General features: G+C 37.3%; 1 non-coding gene across 1 annotated transcript; it reads left to right on the top strand.

Moving 5' to 3' along the window:
- The first annotated feature begins 5,706 nt into the window (after positions 1 to 5,706).
- LOC128286138 (small nucleolar RNA R71) lies at positions 5,707 to 5,813 on the top strand. Its single transcript, XR_008276683.1, has one exon. It is a non-coding gene; the product is annotated as a small nucleolar RNA R71 (small nucleolar RNA).
- Positions 5,814 to 9,113: the final 3,300 nt, after the last annotated feature.

Below are 9,113 nucleotides of genomic sequence, written 5' to 3'. Positions count from 1 at the left end.
TGTGAATTCCAACTCAAAGTAATACCTAAACTTTGGGGAAACAACCTAACATTTTAAATTCTTAAAAATCAACTTAGCATGCTCGATTCTCTAATGTCTTAAAGTTTAAACAATCAATGCATAAATGTCTATGTTTTAATTCAAGATATATCAATCAAAATCATAAATCAATCAAAATTTATCCTAAATATGATATGAGAGCTTTTCAAGAGAACAAGGCAGTCATTCAGGGATTTTTCTGATAATGAAATGAATACCCCCCCACACTTAAGATGTATATTGTCCTCAATGTACAAAGATAGATATTTTGACAATTGTAAGTGTAAGTTCATAAGATAGGGAGAAAAGTGAAACTTCCTGAGTTAAAAATGGATTAAATTCTTGGATTAGCGAGAGCGAGTTGTTGGAAATAAAGCTAGAGGACAAACATGATTCTGAAGGACAAAAGGAGAATTGGGGGACTAATTTGATAGTAATCATAAAGATAAGCCGTGTTTAAAAACAAAATAATCTTTAAAAATTAATAAAAGAAAAATAAAATAAGATAGATAATCTAATTTTTTCAAGTGGCACCGCCGGTTGACACGCCCGTGTGGATCGTGTCCCGCCCATGTTTGTCGCGAAGTGAGATGTTGTCACACGGCCTTCGGGCACGACCGTGCGTGATGTGGTTCGCTTTTCCCACAGTCGTGTAGCTCTGCGCACGCCCGTGTTATTTTGACAGTGTTGTCCACGGGTGGCGTGTTGCACGCCCGTGTTCATTTGGCAGATTTGACCACGGCCAGGTCGCACGCCCGTGGCTACTTATCGCATCCTATGTTGGGAAAGATAACTTTTACCCTGTTTTCACACGGTCGTATCGCACGCCTGTGGTTTCATCCGTGGTTGTCACACGGCTTGAAGCACGGCCGTGTAGAGTTGGGAACCTGTGCTTAAAAACTCTGTTAGTGACCTAGATGTTTAAAAAAATTGAAATTTAAATAATTTAAAACCATTAGTGCTCGGGTTGCCTCCTGAGAAGTGCTTGTTTATAGTCTCAGCTCGACTGTTACCTTATTGGTTTATTCAGGTCGGTTTGTGGAGTCGTAGCTCCTCTCCATTGTCTTTAAAATTCTCACTATTATAAAGTTTCAGACGATGTCCGTTTACTTTGAAAGTACCGTGTGATGGGTGACTTACCTCTATTGTGCCATCTGGAAGAACAGATTAAATTACAAAAGGTCTTGACCATCGTGATTTAAGTTTCTTAGGAAACAATTTAAGTCTTGAGTTGTATAGGAGGACAAGATCTCCAACTTCAAATTGTTTTCGTTGCTTTAAATGAGTGTCATGGCGCCGCTTTGTTACTTCCTTGTATAGGCGTGAGTTTTCGTATGCATTGGCTCGCCACTTAACAAGTTCGTTCAGCTCCATCAACCTATTTTTTCCTGCAAGTTCAGGATTAAGGTTTAGAAATTTAATAGTCCAAATAGCTTTATGCTCTAGTTCGAATGGTAGATGACAACTTTTTCCGTAAACAAGTCTGTAAGGTGATGTCCCTATAGGGGTCTTAAAAGCAGTTCTGTAAGCCCATAAGGCATCATCTACTTTCATTGCCCAATCTTTTCTATTTGATTCTACTGTTTTTTTAAGGATCCATTTGATTTCTCGGTTTACCACTTCAACTTGTCTATTAGTTTGAGGATGGTATAGGGTGGCTGTTCTATGATGAACTCCGTATTTTTTAAGATTTTTTTCAAATTGGGTATTACAAAAATGAGTGCCCCTGTCATTGATAATTGCTCTAGGTGTTCCGAATCTCGTGAAGAGTTTCTTAAGGAAACGTACTACCACTCTAGCATCATTAGTAGGTAGAGCTTGGTCTTCCACCCATTTGGACATATAATCAACTGCTACTAAGATGTATTTATTCCCAAATGAACTGGGGAATTGGCCCATGAAATTGATACCCCATACGTAAAATATTTCACATGAAAGCATATAGTTTTAAGGCATTTCATCACGTTTAGATATGTTACATGTCTGTTGGCATTTGTCACATGAAGTAACGTACCTGTTAACGTCTTTGAATAAAGAGGGCCACTAAAAACCTGATTCAAGTATTTTATGTGCTGTCCTAGTTCCACTATAGTGTCCTCCAGTTGGCCATGAGTGGCAATGTTCTAGTATTTTTGATGTTTCTGATCTTGTAACGCATCTTCTAATGACTTGATCTGCACATCTGCAAAAAAGAAAGGGATCGTCCCAAAAGTAGTTTTTCACATCATTAAAGAATCGTTTATTTTGCTAGTGTGTTAACCCTTTTGGGATAATGTTAGCGGCTAAAAAATTCTCGATGTCTGCAAACCAAGGTACCTCGGATCAGATATAGTGAAAAATTGTTCTTCAGGAAACGAATCATTTATTTCAACTTTATCTCGTTCTTTGGTATTGGAGTTTTCAAGCATAGACAGATGATCAGACGCAAGATTTTCAGCACCTTTCTTATCCTAAATTTCCAAGTCAAATTCCTGTAATAGGAGAATCCATTGAATGAGTCGAGGTTTTACATCAGTTTTAGTTAAAAGGTAGCGAAGGGCGGAATGGTCAGTGTAAACAACAACTTTAGACAATATGGGATATGATCAAAATTTATCAAATGCAAAAACCACAGCTAACAATTCTTTTTCTGTAGTAGTATAATTCTCTTGTGCAGCTGTCAAAGTTTTGCTAGCATAATAGATAGGTTGAAAATGCTTGTCTCTTCGCTGTCCCAATACTGTACCTACTGTAAAATCACTTGCATCACATATTAATTCAAATGGTAAGTTCCAATCAGGTGCAATTATGATTGGAGCATTAATTAATTTATCTTTTAAAGTATTAAATGCTTCTAAACATTCCTGATTGAAATTAAAAGGTATATTTTTTTCTAGCAATTTAGTCAAAGGCTTAGCTATTTTAGAAAATTCCTTAATAAATCTTCTATAAAAACCAGCATGTCCTAAAAAGCTTCTAATAGCCTTAACCAAACTAGAAGGGGTAATTTTTTGATTGTTTCTATTTTAGATTTGTCCACTTCAATCCCTTTACTAGAAATTTTATGCCCTAATACAATACCTTCTTGAACCATGAAGTGACATTTCTCCCAGTTAAGCACAAGATTCGTTTCCTCACATCTTATTAAAACTCATTTAAAATTACTAAGGCAGAGATGGAAAGAGTTACCGAATATGGAGAAATCATCCATAAATATTTCCACGATATCTTTCACAAGTTCATCAAAGATGGCCATCAAATAGTGCTAAAAAGTGGCAGGAGCATTACATAATCCAAAGGCATTCCAAAAGGCGTTCTATGATAAGAGAACGTACTATATAGGCATGTGAATGTCCTCTTTTCTTGATCTTCAGGAGCTATTGGGATTTGAAAGTAGCCAGAGAGTCCGTCTAAAAAGCAGTAGTACATGTGCCCGGATAATCTTTCCAACATTTGGTCAATGAATAGCAAGGGGAAGTGATCTTTTCTTGTGGCATCATTAGGTTTCCTGTAGTCAATGCAAACTCTCCATCCTGTGACTATCCTTGTTGGGATTAATTCATTCTTCTCGTTGGTCACAACCGTCATGCCTCATTTCTTAGGGACAACTTGCACTGGACTTATCCAAGAACTATCAGAAATAGGATAAATAATTCCATCATCTAGAAGTTTAATTACCTCAGCTTTAACAATTTCCTTCATATTGGGGTTCAGTCGTGTTTGAGCTTGCACACACTATTTGTATTCATCTTCCATCAAAATTTTGTGGGTGCAAAAAGAAGGGCTGATTCCTTTAATGTCAGAAATTTTCCAAGCTATGGCCTTTTTATGTTCTTTTAATGCTTGGATTAATTCTTCTTTCTCCTTGGGTTGCAAGTTAGAAGCAATAATAACTAGTAATGTAGAATTATTTCCAAGGAATATGTATTCCAAGTGGTTTGGTAATTGTTTAAGTTCCAGTTTGGGAGGCTCTTTAATAGAGGGTTTTTGCTTAAGTTCATCGTTTATCTTAATGCCCTCATATTCTACTTGTCTTGAAGAATGCTCATTAGGTTCATCATCTGTCTCCTCTTCTTGAGCTAGATACAGTTCTGTCGTGTCCTTCTGTATAATTTTCTGAAAAGAATCTTGAGTAGTATGATCAATAGAGTCAATAAAATAACATGAACCATCCTGTTCCCTAGAAAAGCTCATAGCATCGTAAATTTTAAAGATAATCTCCTCGTCACCTACTCTAAGTACCAATTTACCATCACCCACATCGATTACAGCCCTAGTAGTGGCTAAAAATGGGCGCCCTAAAATTAAGGGCACTTCCACATCTTCGTTCATGCCAAGTACAATAAAGTCAATAGGAAATATGAATTTATCTACTTTCACAAGTACATCTTCCATAATACCCTTAGGATATTTAACAGATCTATCGGCTAATTGAATACTCATCCTAGTGGGTTTAGGTTCCCGAAGACCAAGTTGTTTGAACATTTTATATGACATCAAATTAATGTTAGCGCCTAAATCAGCTAGTGCTTTCTCAACATTCAGACTACCAATTAAGCAAGGGATAGTAAAACTTCCTGGATCTTTCAGTTTGGTTAGCAGTTTGTTCTAGAGTATGGCTGAGCACTCCTCGTTGACTTCTACTGTAGATAAATCCTCAAACTTCCTTTTATTTGTTAGAAGCTCCTTCAAAAATTTTGCGTATGTAGGCATCTGCAAGATGGCTTCAACAAAAGGTAAGTTGATATGTAATTGCTTAAAAAGTTCAAGAAACTTACCGAATTGTGCATCAATATGGTCTTTTTTCAATTTTGATGGGTATGGAACTAGTCGTTTATATTCCTTCGGTAGTGGTTTGTCACTATTTTTGGGTTTTTCTTCCTCCCTTTCGCTTATCACAGCTTCTTGTGTTAGCTTCTTTTCAGGTTCCTCTAACACTTTCCCACTCCTTAGTGTAACTGCTTTTACATGCTCTTTTGATTTGGTGTTACTAGGTAAACTTCCTAGTGGTCTTTCCGAAATTAGTTTAGACAGCTGTCCTATCTGAGTTTTGAGCCCTTGGATCGATGCTTGTTGATTTTTAAGTGCTATCTTGGTGTTCTAGAAATGAGTTTCTGACACCGAGATAAATTTAGACAGCATCTCTTCAAGGTTTGGTTTATTTTCCTGTTGATAGGGTGGTTGTTGAAAACCCGGAGGATGTTGTGGTCTTTGGTTTCCTTGACCACCCCACGAGAAATTGGGATGGTTCCTCCAACCTACATTATAAGTGTTACTATATGGGTTATTTTGAGATCTAGAGTTATTATTACCCATATATTGGAATTGTTCCTCCTTGATGCTAGGGTTGAAGGGTTGATACTCTGTGCATGCTCCTCTTCCATTCGTCTCACACCTCATTACTGGATGTCCTGAGTAGAACCAAGTAAACCATCACTCTTTTTATTTAGAAGTTCTACCTGGTTTGACTGCATAGTAACCGAATCGATGTTATAAACTCCTGCTGCTTTAGTTGGCTTAGTCCTCATGACTTGCCACTGATAGTTATTCAGTGACATCTCTTTAATAAATTCGTAAGCCTCTTCAGGTGTTTTATTGTTGATGGTTCCCCTGGCTGCTGCATCAATCATTTACCTAGTCAACGGATTCAGGCCATTATGGAATGTTTGAACCTACAGCCAAAGCGGTAACCCATGGTGAGGGCACCTTCTCAGTATGTCCTTGTATCTCTCCCATGCATCGTAATGAGTTTCTAAGTCCATCTGCACAAAGGAAGAGATATCATTACGTAATTTGGCCGTTTTAGCCGGCGAAAAATATTTTAATAGAAATTTTTCGGTCATTTGTTTCCAAGTAGTAATTGACCCTCATGGTAATGAGTTCAACCACTGTTTAGTTTTGTTCCTTAATGAAAAAGGGAATAACCGAAGATGAATGACATCGTCAGAAATGCCATTAATTTTAAATGTATCGCAGAATTCTAGGAAACTTGCCAAGTGAGTGTTTGGATCCTCATCCTGCAAATCATCAAACTGAACAAATTGCTGTATCATTTGAATAGTGTTAGGTTTTAGTTCAAAATTATCTGCAGCAATAGCAGGCCTAACTATACTTGACTCAGTTCCTGTTAAATTAGGTTTAGCATAATCATCCATAGTACGAGGAGCAGGATTTTGATTTGCTAATTTAGCGGGTATCACAAAAGGTAGCTGATTGTCTTGGTTTTCAGCCATCTCCTTGGTTAGGGTTTGACTATCGTCCTCTTGCTCGTTCTCTTTGTATCTTAAGCTTCGCCTTATTTCTCTTTGGTTTCTGCGAACTATGCGATCGATTTTTTCGTCAAAAAGTAGTAGTCCTGACGGGTTTCTTCTAGTCATAAACTATAAAAACCTGCCAAGAGAAAGAAAAAAGTAAATTAATAAATAAAAATAAAATAGAATTAACTTGCAAGAAAAATAAATGGCTCAAGTAATAAAAATTGAGCGTTCCTAATATCTTAGTTCCCCGACAATGGCGCCAAAAACTTGATCGCAATTTTTGTGTGATAGGATTTAAATATTTATAAACAATCGTTCTTGAAACTAACTATTATCACTATGTAGGCAAGTGTACCTATCGAACAGTAGTATAGTTTTAGCAAGACCGGATTGTCGAACCCAAAGGAACTAAAAGTCCTAGTAATGACTGTCTTTTTATTATCTAGCCTACGAATAAGGAGGTTTTGTTTTAACTAACTAATTATCTACACTAAGAATTCAGAGAAAATAGAATTGGGGGATTACTTTTGGAAAACGATTGAATTAAGACAATACCTAAGGAAGAATCCACCTAGACTTCACTTTTTATTCTGACTCCGAATCGAACGATTTATTCATTTAACTTGTCCCATAGAGATCCCTAAGTTGTGTTATTATCCCTATTCAGGACTAATAACGTCTAATCCCTAGATAGAATAATTGAGACTTTTCTCTAATTAACACCCTAGGGTTGCATTAACTCGATCTATAGATCCCCTTATTAGGTTTCACCCTAATTCGGCAAAATCTTGTCAACCTATATCTAGGCGTGCAATCAACTCCGCTTAATTATGACAAATGTACTCTTAGACAGGGTCTATTCCTCCTCTGAATAAGAGTTAATCTTGAATCAGTATCCTTGGATATCAAAGCAAGAATTAAGAACACATAATTAAGAACGAGTTAAATATTTATCATACAATTCAGAAAATAATAACAAGATTCATCTTAGGTTTCATTCCCCTTAGGTATTTAGGGGATTTAGTTCATAACTAAAATGAAAAACATTTCAGAAGAATAATGAATACAAAACATAAAGAAAACCCAAAACTCCTGAAGGGAAATTGAGGGGAGATCTTTAGTCTTAATGGTGAATCCGGCTTCTGAGATAGATCAATCGGCTTCCCTTGAGCAGTTCCCTGCCTCCTTCTGTCTGTGTCCCATTTCCTCTTCCTTTATGGTGTATTTATAGGCTTTAGAATGCCTAAAAGCCCTCAAAATTAGCCTTTTCCGTATTGGACTCAACTTAGGCTAGGCAGGGACACGCCTGTGTGACACGCCCGTGTGTGATTACTTTAGGCCGTTGTCAAGCCTGTTAAATAGGCACGGGTGTGTGGTCTACCTGTGTGAGCCGTGCTTCAATTCTGCCAAATTAACACGGCCGTGTGGTCTGCCCATGTGAGGAAGTCCAGGTCGTGTTGATTTTGTACTTTAGCCCATTTTCTCTGTTTTTGGCTTGTTTCTCAATCCTTTCACTCTCTTATGCTCACCTAAGTATAAAACATGAAATTAAAGCATTAGGAGCATCGAATTAACCAATTCTAAGGAAAAATCATCCATAAAATGTGTTAAGCATGGGGTAAAATATGTATAAATTACGGTTTATCAAATGTTGAGAGTAACGCGCCTACTCTTGTTCAAAGGGCAGCGTAATCTGACTCTAGACCTGTGACTAGTAGTCACGAGGGGGAGGCAAAGGAAGTTTTTTTCCAAATAATGACTGAGTGGTTTACAGAGTTTGTTCGAAAAAATCGGCTACTCAACAACCTCAACCGCTACCTGTTCATCACAAGTGGTAGATCCGATTCGATTAAGTAAGCCGCCAGTGGATAAGATACATAAACACGGGGCGGAAGAGTTTCAGGTTACAGTTGATGATGATACTGAGAAGGCTGAGTTTTGGCTCGAGAACACAATCAGAATGTTTGATGAATTGTCCTGTACTTCAGATGAATGTATCAAATGTGTTGCATCTTTGCTTAGAGATAATGCGTATCATTGGTAGTAAACCTTAATATTTGTGGTTCCTAGGGAACAGATTACTTGGGAGTTCTTTCAATATGAATTATAAAAGAAATATATAAGTCAGCGATTCCTTAATCAGAAGCATAAAGAGTTTCTAGAATTGAAATAGAGTTAAATGACTCTGACTGAGTACGAAAGAGAATTTGTCCGATTGAGCAAGTATGCCTGGGAATATGTCTCCACTGAAGAGATCATGTGTAAAAGATACATTGATGGATTGAATGAAGACGTAAAGCTGTTAGTTCGGATTGTAGAAATCAAAGAATTTGTTGTGTTAGTTGAGAGGGCTTGTAAAGCTGAAGATCTTAGCAAAGAAAAGAGAAAAGCTAAATTTGAAGCAAGAGACTCGAGAAAGAGATCAGCTAGTAAATCTTATCAATTTGTGTCGAAAAAATTTTGAGACTCATTTAATCGTTCCAATGCATCTATAGAACATGCAAACTGAGATCAAGTGAGACAACAATCAAGCTTCAAAGCTCCAACTACTTCGATAGCTAGTGTTGGGAGTGCGAGACCTAACCGACCTGAGTGTTAATAGTGTAGAAGATGGCTTGGAAATTGTTGGGTAAAAAATAATAATAGAACTTGTTACAGTTGTGGTTCATGAGATCACTTTATTAAAGATTGCCCAGAGTTAGCTAAAAAAGATAATGTTCTGAACACGTGGCCGGGTAACACTACAGTTAGAGGTAGACCACCTAGAAACACGAGAAGTGTGAGTGGTAGCCAGAAAATGACTAAAGACTCTGTTGTGAGGTCAGAAGCGAGAGCACC

Source organism: Gossypium arboreum, chromosome 12 (genome assembly GCF_025698485.1).
Source record: "Gossypium arboreum isolate Shixiya-1 chromosome 12, ASM2569848v2, whole genome shotgun sequence".
Taxonomy (NCBI): domain Eukaryota; kingdom Viridiplantae; phylum Streptophyta; class Magnoliopsida; order Malvales; family Malvaceae; genus Gossypium; species Gossypium arboreum.
Note: the sequence above shows the minus strand (reverse complement) of the source record. Positions and strands in the feature narration are given on the sequence as shown.